At 37.7% G+C, this 16032-nt stretch overlaps 1 protein-coding gene across 1 annotated transcript in view; it reads right to left on the reverse strand.

Annotated features, from left to right (window-relative positions):
- The window catches only part of GPR158 (G protein-coupled receptor 158), a 434634-nt gene that overhangs the window by 158622 nt on the left and 259980 nt on the right, over positions 1 to 16032 (reverse strand). The gene's annotated exons all lie outside the window — the stretch shown is intronic.

Here is a 16032-nt window from a genome sequence, read left to right on the forward strand (position 1 = left end):
AAAAAAAAAATGTCATTTAGAGGACAATTAGCAAACATGGAAATAAAACTCATTAAAGGCAGGAAATAGTTTTCTAAGTCTTTTATATCATTATCTACCACTCACCAACAGATGCTCCCTAGGGCACAAATCATATTTCTTGAGAACTAACCAGGAGGCAGGATAAGAAACTTGTATCTTTCCTACAGCAAATAAATATACACAACATACCTAGATGGCACAAAATCCAAAATAAGGTTTTGATTCCTCCTTAATTCAGCAGGAATCTCATCTACCAAGTTCATTAGGTCTAAATTGGATACGATGGCACTTAATAGACTGTTATTCAGTGTGCAATTGCATAATGACGGTGTATCTTCTGCCCAGGGTACAATCTATACTTAAAGGCTACTGAGTAATTTCCCACTTTGCATATACATAAAATATTTCCACACTGTTAACTAACTGCTGCTATTGATCCTCCATTTAATATTAGATTCTTCTGTCTCAATTATCCAGCTTAATTTAACTCTGAAGCCCACAGGTAAAGATTCTCTTTAATTGCTTAGTATAGCATTGACAATTATCCAATTAACACCATATCTAAAAAAACAAACACAAAGAAAAACAAAACCACTTCCAACTCTTCACTCGACATGAAAGACATCGGTAAATATATACCCAGTTTAGTATATGACACAGCCACATAGTTTGGTATATAATGAACCTTGATTGATTGACGAATTTGGGAAAGAGGTTATTCTGATTAACAGTGTTTTAATAACACAAAGTTTAACAAAAGTCTTTATTACTTTCAACTCTTGTTAAAGGTTCATAATTCTTCTAAAATATATCTGTCTGCTTTCCTTCCTTGAATCACTCAAATCTGGAAATATTGCATAGTGTTATATGGTTTTTGTAACATATGACCATGGCAATCAGTCTCAGTCACATTTTAGATATATTTGACAAGTTCTTTGTAAAATTTTCAATTGTTTTTAACCAATCGAAATTTGAGAGTTCCTTTTTGCTTAGGAGAAAATCTAACCTATGCCTGACCCTTTCCATGATCATTATTTTACTTTTGCCCAAGTTCTTCATCTTTAATTCTTATGCTGTTGTGTAACAATATACACTGTTGTATATTTCTGTAAGGCACTCAAAATCATTTTTTGAATGAGTTATAAGATGAACTAAGAGAATAGTACCTCATGTTGTATAGCATGTGACAGAAATAAATTACTATTCAACTCAACAACTATTTTCTGAGTGTCAAATTATATGTCAGGCACTGTTTTAGTGGGATGAATGAACAAAACAGAAATAAAATTTTTGTGCCTATGGAATTTATATTCTGGTAGGGGGAACAGACAACAATCAGTCATCATAATAGGTAAATAATATTGTATGTTAAAACTGAGACGTACCAAGAGAAAAAATTAGTGGAGCAAGGTGAAGGGCATCAGAGGTGCTGGGGTAGGACTTGAGAGTGAGGAGTATTCCCAGAGAAGAGACAGCCAGCACAAATTCCTAAGGTGGGGGCACCCCTGGCATAGATGAGGAAGTTTAAAGAGACTCTGGCTAGAGTGGGAGGGACCCAGCTTAGGACCTGGTAGGTCACACAGATAACTCTAATTATGCTGTTAAATACTTTCATATACATTCAGAAAGAATTGGCTTTGTAGTAGTTTATTATTGCCTGTGGTTCTTTTTTTTCCTTTATAATACTTGTCTCAACCAATTGGTTAAAGATAGTAGAGAATATGATTGGTCCCAGTTTAAACTATTGCATTTAAAGAGTAGAACCCCCTCCAGTGTGCTTTGTTATGTAGATTATAACCAAATTAATGGCAGTATGGTGAGATACTTGAATTAACTGGGTTGAACAAATTGCCCAAATCTGGTTTTTAAGATCTCGTGGTCCAAGAAGCTTAAATCATCACCAGAAAACCCTTATTTTAACATAAGCAAAAAAAATGGTAAAAGTTTTTCTCTTCATATTTTGCAAATTCAACAACTGATATTTGTAGAAAACTGTCACAGACCCCTAAAACATTCTATAACACTAAATATTTGGCTTTAAGATCACTTAATTGTTTCCTCTCCATAAGATATACCCAAGGATTAAAAAATAAAAAAAAAATTCTTTTTTTCATCTTTCATATTATAATTTATTGTGTGTATTTTCTTATTTATGAATTTGTTTTTGTTACAGATGTTTCTCATTTTTCCCCCATTGACATCATCCTCCCCTTTCCCCCCGCCCCATCCCCAGTTTTGTTGTCTATGTTCATTGATCATGCATACATGCATGTAAGTTCTGTGGTTTATCTCCTCCCCCCCCCCATGCCTCCTCCTCTGAGGCTTGTCAGTCTATATACCACCTCTATGTCTTCGGGTTAATTTTGTTCAGCAGTTTGTTTAGGTCATTATATTCCACAAATAAGTGAGATCATGTGATATTTGTCTTTCTCTGCTTGGCTTGTTTCGCTTAGCATAATACTCTCTAGGTCCTTCCATGCCATCTCAAAGGATAAGAGATCATTCTTTCTTAAAGCTGCATAGTATTCCATTGTGTACATGTACCACTGCTTTTTAATCCACTCATCTACTGATGGACACTTGGGTTGTTTCCAGATCTTAGCTATTGTAAATAGTGTTACTATGAACATAGGGGTACATATATTATTTCTGATTGTTGTTTCAGGCTTCTTAGGGTATATTGCTAGAAGTGGGATCACTGGGTCAAATGGAAGTTCAATTTTTAACTTTTTGAAGTAACACCATAGTGTTTTCCACAGTGGCTGCACCAGTCTGCATTCCCACCATCAGTGTACTAGAGTCCCATTTTCTCCACACTCTCACCAACACTTGTTTGATGATTTGTTGATGGCAGCCATTCTGACAGGTGTGAAGTGATACCTCATTGTTGTTTTAATTTGCATGTCTCTGATGATTAGTGATGTTGAACATTTCTTCATATGTCTCTTAGCCATTTGTACATCCTTTTTCGAGAGGTGTCTATTTAGGTCCTCTGCCCATTTTTTAATTGGGTTCTTTGTCTTCCTTTTGTTGAGTTGTATAAGCACTCTATATATTTTGAAAATATCTGATGCATCATTGGTGATTATGGTCTCCCATATATTGAGATCCTTTTTTGTTTTGATGGTTGTTTCTTTTGCTATGAAGAAGCTTTTTAGTTTAATGTGGTTTCATGTGTTCATTTTTTCCTGTTTCTGTTGCCTTAGGTGTTGTATCAGTGAAAATTCTGCTGCGTACTTCTGAGATTTTGTTGCCTACAGTTTCTACTAGAATTTTTATGGATTCACGAGAAACATTTAAGTCTTTTATCCATTTTGAATTTATTCTCGTTTATGGTGTAAGTTGATGATCTAGCTTCATTTTCTTTGCAAGTAGCTGTCCAATTTTCCCAACACCATTTACTGAAGAAACTGTCTTGACTCCACTATATGTTCTTGCCACCTTTGTCAAATATTAACTGATCATATTGTCCTGGGCCAATTTCTGCGTTCTCTGTTCTATTACATTGATCTATCTGCCTGTTCTGGTGACAGTACCAGACTGTTTTGAATACATTGGCTTTATAGTATAACCTGAAATCTGGTAATGCTATCCCTCCTACTTTGTTCTTCTTTTTCAAGATTGTTGTGGCTATTCGGGGTATTTTTTGGTTCCATATAAACTTTTGGAGTTTTTGTTCTAGTTCTGTGAAGTACGTCAGTATTTTGATGGGGATTGCATTGAATCTATAGATTGCTTTGGGCAGCATGGACATTTTAATGATGTTAATTCTTCTAATCCATGAACAAGTTATATGCTTCCACATTTTTATATCTTTTTCTTTTTTCAATGACCTGTAGTTTTCTATAAAGAAGTCCTTTACTTCTTTGATTAGGTTTATTCCTAGGTATCTTATTTTTTTTGCTGTGATGGTAAGTGGGATTGTCTTTTTAGTTTATCTTTCTGTGATTTCATCATTGGTGTATAAGAATGCTGTTGATTTCTTGACATTAATTTTGTATCCTGCTACTTTGCCAAATTCATTTATTAACTCTAGTAGATTTTTGATGGAATCTTTAGGGTTTTCTATGTACAATATCATGTCATCTGCAAATAATGACAGTTTCACTTCCTCCTTTCAAATTTGGATCCCATTTATTTTTTTCTTCATGTCTAATTGCTGTGGCTATGTAAATAAGAGTGGCAAAAGTGGGCATTCCTGTCTTGTTCCTATTCTTAAGGGAAATGCTTTTATTTTTTTCCCATTGAGTATTATATTGGCTGTAGGTTTTTCATATATGGCCTTTATTAAGTCGATATATGATTCCTTTATTCTCATATTGCTGAGCATTTTTATCAAAAATGGGTGCTGAATTTTGTCTAATGCTTTTCCAGCATTTATTGATATGATCATATGTTTTTTATCTTTCCTTTTGTTTATGTCGTGTATCACATTTATTGATTTGTAAATATTGTATCATCCTTGCATGCCAGGGATGAAACCCACTTGGTCATGATAGATAATTTTTTTGATGTATTGCTGGATCCGATTTGCTAATATTTTGTTAAGGATTTTGGCGTCTGTGTTCATCAGGATAATTGGCCTGTAGTTTTCTTTTAATGTAGTTTCTTTATCCAGTTTTTGAATTAGGATTATGCTGGTCTCATAAAATGAGTTTGGAAGTGTTCTGTCTTCTTGGATTTTTGGAAATAGTTTGAGGAGAATGGGTATTAGATCTTTTTTGAATGTTCGGTAAAACTGCCGCATGAAGCCATCTGGGCCTGGGCTTTTGTTTGCTGAGAGTTTCTTGATTACATATTCAATTTCTTTTGTCGTTATTGGTCTGTTCAAGTTTTCTATCTCTTCCTGGTTCAGTTTTGGGAGGCTGTGTGTTTCTACAAATTTGTCCATTTCTCCTAGATTGTCCAATTTGTTAGTGTATAATTGTTCATAGTACTGTCGATGATCCTTTGTATTTCTGTGGTGTCAGTTGTTCCTTCTCCTCTTTAATTTCTGATTTTGTTTATTTAGTTTCTCTCTTTTTGTTTCTTGGTGAGTCTGGCTAAAGGTCCATTGATCTTGTTTATCTTTTCGAAGAACCAGTTTTTTGTTTCATTGATCTTTTGAATTGTTTTTTTAGTCTCTATGTCGTTTATTTCTGTTCAGACCTTTACAATTTCCTTCTTCTTACTAGCTCCGGGTTTTTCATTTTGTTTACTTTCTAGTTGTTTAAGTTGTAGGGTTAGAAAGTCAATTATAAATTTTTCTTATTTCTTGAAGTAGGCCTGAAGTGGTATGAACTTCTCTCTCAGGACTGCTTTCGCTGTGTCCCATAGATTTTGTGTTGTGTGTTCATTTCCAGAAAGTTTTTTATTTCTTCTTTGATCTCGTTAGTAACCCATTCATTGTTTAATAACATGCTATTTAGCCCCCAAGTGTTTGAATGTTTTGTGTGTTTTTATTGTAATTGAGTTTTAATTCTAAGCCATTGTGATCTGAGAAGATGCTTGGTATGATTTCAATTTTCTTGAATTTGTAGAGACTTCCTTTGTGCCCTAATATGTGGTTGATCTTTGAGAATGTCCCATGTGCACTTGAGAAGAATGTATATTCTGCAGCTTTGGGGTGAAATGTTCTGTAAATATTAATGAAGTCCAACTGATCTAGTTTGTCTTGTAAAGACTCTATGTCCTTGTTAATTTTTTTGTCTAGAAGATCTATCCAGTGGTGTCAGTGGCAAGTTAAAATCACCCTCTATGATTGTGTTGCTATTGATTTCTCCCTTGAAGTCCTCCAGAAGTTTTTAAATATATTTTGGTGCTCCCATATTTAGTGCGTATATGTTTACCAGGGTTACATCCTCTTTTTGGATTGCTCCTTTTAATAGTATGTAGTGACCTTCTCTGTGTCTTATCATAGCCCTTGTTTGGAAGTTTATCTTGTCAGATATGAGTATTGCTACAACAGCTTTTTTTCCATTTCCATTTGCTTAGAAATTTTTTTCCATCCCTTCACTTTCATCATGTGTGAGTCTTTTGTTGTGAGGTGGGTCTCTTGTAAACAGCATATATATGAGTTGTGTTTTCTTATCCAGTCAGCTACCCTATGTCTTTTGATTGGAGCATTTAAGCCAGTTACATTTAAGGTAATTATTGATAGATAGTTATTAGTTACCATTTTAATTTTATGCCTCTGTTTCCTCACCCCCCCTTTCTGTTTCTTCTTCTTCTTACAACAGTCCCTTCAGCATTTCTTGGAGTGGTGGTGTGGTGGTGATAAATTCCTTTAGCTTTTTTTTTTTTTTTTAAATCCATGAAGTTCTTTATTTCTCCTTCAATTTTGAATTATAGCCTTGCTGGATAGAGTAGTCTTGGATTCAGACCCTTGCCTTGCATTACTTTGTACACTTCATGCCACTCCCTTCTGGCCTTCAGTGTTTCTATTAAGAAATCAGCTGACAGTCTAATGGGAGCTCCCTTGTAGGTAATTTTATGTCTCTCTCTTGCTTCCTTTAAGATTTTGTATTTGTGTTTAATGTTTGACATCTTTATTATGGTGTGTCTAGCTGTGGGTCTTCTGGGGTTCATCATGCTTGGGACTCTCTGTGTTTCCTGGACTTTTTTCTTCACCAGTTTAGGGAAGTTTTCTGTCATTATTTCTTCAAACAGGTTCTCTATTCCTTTCTCTGATTTTTCTACTTCCGGTATCCCTATAATGCAAATGTTGTTATGTTTTGTATTGTCCCACGGCTCCCTTAAACTTTCCTCCCACTTTTATATTTTTCATTTGCTGCTCTATTTGAGTGTTTTTCTCTACCTTGTCTTCTAAGTTGCTGATTCGGTCTTCAGCTACTTCCAATCTACTATTAAACCCTTCTAAGGTATTTTTCATAACACCTATGTCATTCTTTATTTCCTTTTGATCTTTATGCATAGCTTCTACCTCTATTTTTAAGCTGAAGTAGTTCCCAGTGAGCTCTTCATAATTCTTATTAAGTTGCTTGTAGTGTTCACCAAATTGTTTGAGCACCCTTGAAATCATTGCTTTGAATTCTTTATCTAACAAGTTGCTGTCTTCAATTTTCTGTAGTTCCTTTTCTGGTGATTCTTCTTTTTGTTTCCTTTGGGTGTTGTTTCTTTGTCTCCCCATTTTAGCTGTCTGGTAGCTCTAGACCCACTGAGGGATGCTTGGATGTGTATACAGCTCACTGTATATCAAATAAGGCTACTGTGCCTCCCAGACTGTTTTGTTGCATGTCCCCTCTTGCCTGCTGTGGATTCTGGAGGATTGACTACGGGGGGCTGATATTGGCGTGTGCTGGTAGGTGCTGCTGGTGAATCACATGGGCCCCTCTGGAGCTGTGTTCCCAGCTGGTTGCTGGTGCCACTTGTAGCTATATAACTCAGGCCCTGTTGGAGCCATGCTCCCTGCCTGTACTGTGGGCAGCTGGACCACACAGTCCCTTTGGAGACCTGGTTCTATGCCTCAGCACCCCACAGGTCCTGCTGGTAACTGAATCACAGAGTCCCTTTGGAGAACCGGCTCTACGCCTATATTGTGGGCAGCTGGGTCGCACAGGCCTCTCTGGTGCCCCTGCACCCTGCAGGTCCCATGGGCAGCTAGATTGCAGCAGTCCCTCTTGGGCTCTGGCTTCCCACAGCTCTTTTGAGCTGCTGGGTTACACAGGCCTCTGTGGAGCCCCAGGTCCCACCTCTGGTGGCTGGGATGTGCTGCTGTCCTGTGGGGCTCAACTCCTGCTCAGCCTTTGCTGTAGTTTTGGGGGATGGGTCTCAGATTCTGGTCTGTGCTTCTGTTGCCTGGGGATGCATTCTGCTCTCAAGTATCTTTTGCTGGGGGTATATCTCGACTCTGATCAGGCTGCTACTATAGGGGATAGTGCTGGGCTCCTGGCCGCTTGTGGCTTCCACAACTGGCACCTTGACAGTTCCACTACTGTGCAATGGTCTGTATTGACACAGGGTGTCCACTGGTCCGATGGTGCTGGGTGCACTGTTGGGCTCAGGTTGCTAGGCCCTAGCCGCTGCCATTGCCTCCTCCCAGGGAAGACCCAGGATCTTCTAAAATGGTGGGACCTCCCCGCGATGCAGGGAGAAGCATCCTGAAGAGCCGCTTACCGCAGTAGCCAGCTACTCTCTATAGGAACCTTCTGCTCCACATCTCTGAACTGCATGAGTTTGGTCGTCCACCTTCACGTCCACTCACACTCTGTCACACACTCACTCTCCCTCTGGTCCTTCCTGCTGCCATCTTTTTTCAAAACAAAAATTTTTCTTCTGCAGTTAAAAACAGAATACATTCTTCCTAAAATTTATTTTGTGTATATTAAATTTATATAGTTAACAAAAATATAGGCTACTTATTCCCTTCTTTCTCTTATTAGAAAAATCTTTTTCCTAAATCAGACCTAGATGGAACTTCCTCATTATGATAGAAAGATACACATTTCCTCCAGTAATCCAATTTTATTGGTTGCCTATATTTCCTAATTATGGCCCCCTCTACCTTGATATATTTTGTATTCATGTAAATCAAGGTGCTTTCATATTGATTGCAATGTCCTCCAATTCCCACTTACTATAGAGACCGAGTTACTTGTCTAGATTCAACATACCGAAACAGAGAAGAGAGGCAGAATTCAGGAATACAAGAATTTCAGGTAGTTATACTGAATAGTCCATTCCTACTATGTAAACCTAGACTTAAAGGCACCTACCATGGCCCATTATTCTCTTCACTAAATTGTTATCATAAGAACCAAACCAAAGCAGAGAACTTCTCATGATCCACTATGTCTGTTCACTTTTCTTAATGCTTCAAGACCTTGTGACTATCGTTATTGCATGTGTTCTACTCTGTTTACTGCTAGAGTTTCACAGATGTGTATGTTATATGCAAGTAAACTGGGTGCTCCCTACAAATAAAACAATGGTTTTATATCTTTATTTTGAAACCTAGATTAAAATTACAAAAGACTTAACATATTGGGCCATAAAATAAAATAATGACTGTAGGACATACAGTGAACAAAAACTATGCACCCTATTATCTTTCTCAGGTAGAGCAGAAATAATAGCTAATAGGTATTATGTCTACTGAAATTGTAGTAGCTAGATATAATGTTGGAAATTGACACAATTCCAAACCATTCTACCTTTCTTGATATGGGCTATACCAAATTATGCTGGTTAGATGAATGTTTTAATATTCAGGGGTAAAAGGCAATTTGTTAGAACATAAATTATGATCAGATTTTATTCTTTGTGCTTAAAAGTATAGCCAGTTCAACTCACAAATGTCAAATACTAACATGCTGTAATAAGAAACTTCCTTTTTAATATTGCCTTAACATTATTTGACTATGAGAAATCATGAAGTTCTGTAAGAGACAAAAAGTGGTAAAATGGAGAGAAAACAAAAAGCCAGAGACCCGATTTCTAAAGCCAAACAAATAAAAAATTAAGGACAGAGCTTTCTACATGCATTATTTGCTGTAGGACGGAAAGCATAATTAAATAATCTTCTAGTTCCAAAGATATTTTATCAATTTATGGTGATAAATTATATCTTTATCTAGGAAAGGAGTGGGAAAAATCCAGCCCAGGGGCCATATAAGGCTGGTGAAATCATTTGGTCTGGCCCTGTCAAGGCAATCGCAGGTGGGACTTGAAATTCAATAAATCTAGGAGCTTTTTTCATAGCAACATAAATTTATATTAAGTGAATCGTAATAATGTAAATTTTGAGGGACAAGCAAGGAACATCCATTATAGGATAGATAGGACACATACAAATGCATAATGGGACAGATACATATGCTTTTCATTGGCTGCCCACGGTTCATCTGCCTGTATTGTGGTGACTCAGAGGACAGTCAGTGCCAGGCAGACTGGGAGTATACACGTTTTGGAAGTGTTAACATACTACGGCAAAATTATGGCAATCCAGTAATGACGAGACAAGATGTGATGAGATGATTCCTTGCAATGTTGATGACCTTGCCTCTGATGATTTACAAGGATATTGTAGACTTCTTTGTCAACACAAATAACTCCAATCCAACTTTTATCCACACATCCATCATCAACAATCCTTGCAAAAACTGAATCTCAAGGGAAGATTAAGGAAATTACAGTACACAGAAAGACCTCAAGAGTTGATGATACAAAAGTAGGATATGTTCCAAATCCAAGATGGAGAATGAGAACAGCAGATCAAAGCAAAATAATCACATTGCTGGTGACATACACACTAGATAGTTATTAAAACTTAGGTGGTGTGACATCCTACAAATGGCAACTACAAAGAAAAGTTGATGCAGAGTGTCAATCTTTCCAAGAGAAATGGACAAATTATTATTATTTTTGTTGATGTCAAAGGCAAACCTGTGTGCCTAGATTGTGGCAATGCATTAGCAGTAATGAAAAAAAGCCAATCTGGAGTGTCATTATCTCAAAACATGCTAAACTCAATGAATTGAAAGTACAAATGCATCTGGTTAAATCAATGAATCACAACAAGCTGCTCTCACTAGGCCTCATTGGAATAGAGACAATTTTATTCAGATGAGTTATATAGTGAGGGAGCTGATCACAAAGATGCTGAGGCCTCAGGAAAAGTGAAAATGGCGGTGGAGTGAATGGAAACTACACAGACCATCTCCCAGGACTAAACTGGAATTACAACAAAAACAAAGACAAATCGTCAGGAAAAGGAAATCAAAAAGCAGCTTGGAGGACCACATAACCAGGCACACTGACTCAATCCTGGTAGGCTTGTAAAGATGCGAGAGGGGGCCAGGAGCCCACGGTCCACAGCGGACTGGGCTGAGGGACCTGTGGCCTCGGCTGGAACCTGAGGCCTCAGCTTAGACCTGCGGCGGCCTCAAATGGGACCTGTGGAGGCTTCGGCTGGGACCTGTGGCCTTGGCTGGGAGATGTGCCCTCAGCTAGGACCATGGCTGAGACCTGCGGCACCCTCAGCTAGGAGCTGCGCCCTTGGCTGGGACCTGCGGTGTCCACGGGTTACATTCCCAAGTGGCTCCACAGTGCAGAGCCAGGACAGAGGCTAAAATAGCAGCAGCCACTCACCTTGGGCTCCAGCAGAGGGTGGGCAGACTGGACTAGAACTGTGTGGGGACACATGGGATTGGAGGGTATTCAGAGATTTTGCTGAGTTGCAGCCACACAGAACTGGGGTCATCTTACTCCTTCCCAGGGTCCTGGGGATAGGCAGGGGCCCCTCCCTCGGAGATTAAATCGCACCCAGTGGTCATTGAAATGCTAATCGAGGCCCATTAATAACCAGCATCTGCCCCACCCTCTGGAAATCCTCTTACACTGAGAACCTGAGGGAGTTTTTCAGTCAACTCAGAAACCAAGGTTCTTCAGGTGACCACTACTAATAGCCTCCAGGCAAAAAGATAGAGGATAACTACCACTCCCTGGGCTAGCAACTCTAACCAGGAAAGTAAGACTTGACAGTCCTCCCTGCTTCAACCAAACCCGGGAGAGGGAGCCACAAAGAGCAGAAAACCAACACCACAGGAAAAATTTGGCAGGCTCCAAAGTCCAATTTGATAGCCAAAGGGTGAAACAGAGAAACAAAAGCCAAATGAAAGAACAAGAGACCTCTACCGAAAATGAGATAAATGAGGTGCAGTTAAGCAAGTTAACAGACCTAGAATTCAGAGCCATGATCTTGAGGAAGCTCAACAGCATGTGTAAGGACATGAGCACCATGAATAAAGACATAGAAATGTTGAAAATCAACCAGTTCAAAATTGAAAACCACCAAGAAGAAATAAAGAATGACATATCAGAAATAAAGAACATATTGGAAAGTCTAAAGAGCAGAGTAGAGGAAGCTGAAGACCAGATCAGTGAATTAGAAGATAGGGTAGAAGAAAATAAAAAAATCAGAAAACAAAAAGGAAAAAATAATTAAAAACAGGAAAACAGCTTAAGAGAACTGGGAGACAACTGGAAAGGTAATAACATTTGCATCAAAGGAGTCCCCGAAGAAGAATAAAATGAGCAAGGGTTAGAGAATATATTGGAAGAAATAGTGACAGAAAACTTCCCTAATTTGGAGAAGGAAGAAGGTATTCAAGTTCAAGAGCACAGAGAGCCCCAAGTAAGAAGAACCCAAACAGGCCCACACCAAGACACATAGTAATCAAAGTGCCAAAAATTCAAGACAAAGAGAGAATCCTAAAAGCAGCAAGAGAGAAGCAACAGGTTACCTACAAAGGAAACCCCATAAGGCTCTCAGCTGACTTCTCACAAGAAACACTACAGGCCAGAAGGAAATGGCATGAAGTAACCAAGGTCATGAAAAACAAGGATCTGAATCCAAGACTACTCTCCCCAGCAAGGCCATGATTCAAAGTAGAAGGTCAAATAACGAGCTTCCCAGACAAAAAAAGGCTAAGGGAATACATTAGCACCAAAGCAGCACTGCAAGAAATATTAAAAGGACTGCTATAATTAGCAGGAGAAACAGGAAGAAAAATATAACCACACTTAACAAAAATGGTAATAAATAAGTACATATCAATAATGACCTTAAATGTAAATGAATTGAATACTCCAATAAAAAGACACAGAGTAGCTGACTGGATCCAAAAGCATGACTCATTGATATGTTGTTTACAAGAGACCCACCTTACAACAAAAGACTCACATAGATTGAAAGTGAAGGGATGGAAAAAATCTTCTAAGCAAACAAAAAGAAAAAAAAAGCTGGGGTAGCAATACTCATATCTGATAAAATAGATTTCAAAATGAAGGCAATAACTAGAGACAAAGAAGGCCACTACATAATATTGAAAGGATCTATCCAACAGGAACATATAACCTTGGTAATCATATATGCACCCAATATAGGAGCACCAAAATATATTAAAAATCATCTGGAGGACTCCAAAGGAGAAATCGATAGCAATACAATCACAGCAGGGAATTTCAACACCCCACTGACATCACTGGATAGATCCTCTACACAAAAAATTAGCAAGGAAACAAAGACTCTAAATGAAGCACTAGACAAAATGGATTTAATAGATATCTGCAGAGAATTACACCCCAAAACTATAGAATTCACATTCTTCTCAAGTGCACATGGGACATTCTCAAAGATAGACCACATGTTAGGACCCAAACTAAGTCTCTACAAGTTCAAGAAGATTGAAAGCATATCAAGCATCTTCTCAGATCACAATGGCATGAAAACTAGAAATCAATTGCAACAAGAACATGCAAAGATATTTGAACACATGGAACTAAATAGCATGTTATTAAACAATGAATGGGTTACTGAGGAGATCAAGGAAGAAATTAAAAACTTCCTGGAACCAATGAAAATGAAGACACAACAATACAAAATCTGTGGGATGCAGCCTTAGCAGTTCTGAGAGGGAATTTCATAGAACTACATGCCTACCTCAATAAACAAGAAAAATCTCTAATAGACTATCTAACCTCATAACTTAAATAACTAGAGAGCAAACAAAAAGAAAATCCCAGAGGAAGTAGAAGGAAGAAAATAATAAAGATCAGAGCAGAAATAAATGACATAGAGTCCAAAAAAACAATTCAAAGGATCAATGAAACAAAGAGCTGGTTTTTCGAAAAGATAAAAAAGATTGATGAACCCTTAGCTAGACTCACCAAGAAATAAAGAGAGAGAACCCAAATACACAAAATCAGAAATGAAAGAGGAGAAGTAACAACTGACAACACAGAAATACAAAAGATAGTTAACAGCTACTATGAACAATTATATGGCAACAAATTCGACAATCTAAGTGAAATGGACAAATTTCTAGAAACACATAGTCTCCCAAAACTGGACCAGTAAGAGATAGAAAACTTGAACAGACCAATATCAACTAAGGAAATTGAAGAGGTAATCAAGATTCTACCAGCAAACAAAAGCCCAGGCTCGGATGGCATCACGGGGGAGTTTTACCGAACATTCAAAGAACTAACACCCATTCTCCTCAAACTATTTCAAAAAATGCAAGAAGAAGGAAGACTTCCAAACTCGTTTTATGAAGCCAGCATAATTCTAATTTCAAAACCAGCAAAAGACACTACAAAGAAAGAAAACCATAGGCCAACATCCCTGATTAACATAGATACCAATATCCTGAGTAAAATACTACCAAATCAGATCCAGCAATACACCAAAAAAATTAGTCACCATGATCAAGTGGGATTCATCCCAGGGATGCAAGGCTAGTACAATATTCACAAATTAATAAACGTGATACACATCATAAATAAAACAAAGAATAGAAATCACATGATCATATCAATAGATGCTGAAAAAGCCTTCGACAAAATCCAGCATCCATTCCTGATAAAAACGCTCAGCAATGTGGGAAAAGAGGGATCATATCTCAACATAATAAAAGCCATATATGAAAGACCTACAGCCAACATCATACTCAATGGGCAAAAACTAAAAGCATTTCCCTTAAGAACAGGAACAAGGCAAGGATGCCCACTTTTGCCATACTTATTTAACATAGTACTGGAAGTCTTAGCCACAGCAATCAGACAGGAAGAAAAAATAAAAGGTATCCAAATTGGAAAGGAGGAAGTGAAACTGTCATTATTTGCAGATGGCATGATGCTATACACAGAAAACCCCAAAGACTCCATCAAAAATTCACTAGACTTAATAAATGAATTTGGCAAAGTAGCAGGATACAAAATTAATGTCAAGAAATCGCTGGCATTCTTATACACCAATGATGAACTCACAGAAAGAGAAAATAAGAAAACAATCCCATTTTCTATTACGGTAAAAAAATAAAGATACCTAGGAATAAACTTAACCAAAGAAATAAGGGACCTATTTGCAGAAAACTACAGGTCATTGAAAAAAGAGATAGAGGAAGATATAAAAAAGTGGAAGCACATACCTAGTTCATGGATCGGAAGAATTAACATCATTAAAATGTCCATACTACCCAAAGCAATTTATAGATTCAATGCAATCCCCATCAAAATACCAGTGGCATACTTCACAAAATTAGAACAAATACTTCAAAATTTCATATGGAACCAAAAAAGGCCTCGAATAGCCACAGCAATCTTGAAAAAGAAGAACAAAGTTGGAGGGATCACATTACCAGATTTCAGGTTATACTACAAAGTCCCTGTAATCAAAACAGCCTGGTACTGGCACAAGAATAGGCACGAGACCAGTGGAACAGAACAGAGAACCCAGAAATGGACCCAAGGCAATATGCTCAATTAATATTTGAAAAAGGTGGCAAGAGCATACAGTGGAGTAAGAACAGCCTCTTTAATAAATGGTGTTTTGAAAATTGGACAGCTACATGCAAAAAAATAAAACTGCACCATCAAATTACACCATACACAAGAATAAACTCAAAATGGATAAAAGACTTAAATGTGACTCATGAATCCATAAAAATCCTAGAAGAGACTGTAGGCAACAAAATTTCAGACATCATACGCAGCAGAATTTTCACTGATACATCACCTAAGGCAACAGAAACAAAGGTGAAAATGAACACATGGGACCACATCAAACTCAAATGCTTCTGCACAGTGAAAGATACAATCATCAAAACGGAAAGGCTACCCACTGTATAGGAGAGCATAATTGCCAATGATATATCAGATAAGGGGTTAATTTCTAACATATATATACAGTGCTCATACAACCCAACAAAAGGAACAGAAAGAACCCAATTAAAAAATGGGCAGAGGAACTAAATAGACACCTCTCCAAACAGGACACACAAATGACCAAGAGACATATGAAGAAATGCTCAACATCACTAATCATCAGAGAGATGCAAATTAAAATAACAATGAGGTATTACCTCACACCTGTCAGAATGGCCGCCATCAACAAATCATCAATCAACAAGTCTTGGTGAGGGTGTGGAGAAAAGGGGACTTTAGTACGCTGCTGGTGGGAATGCATTCTGGTGCAGCCACTATGGAAAACAATATGGTGTTACCTCAAAA

This window comes from Molossus molossus, unplaced genomic scaffold (genome assembly GCF_014108415.1).
Source record: "Molossus molossus isolate mMolMol1 unplaced genomic scaffold, mMolMol1.p scaffold_m16_p_1, whole genome shotgun sequence".
Taxonomy (NCBI): domain Eukaryota; kingdom Metazoa; phylum Chordata; class Mammalia; order Chiroptera; family Molossidae; genus Molossus; species Molossus molossus.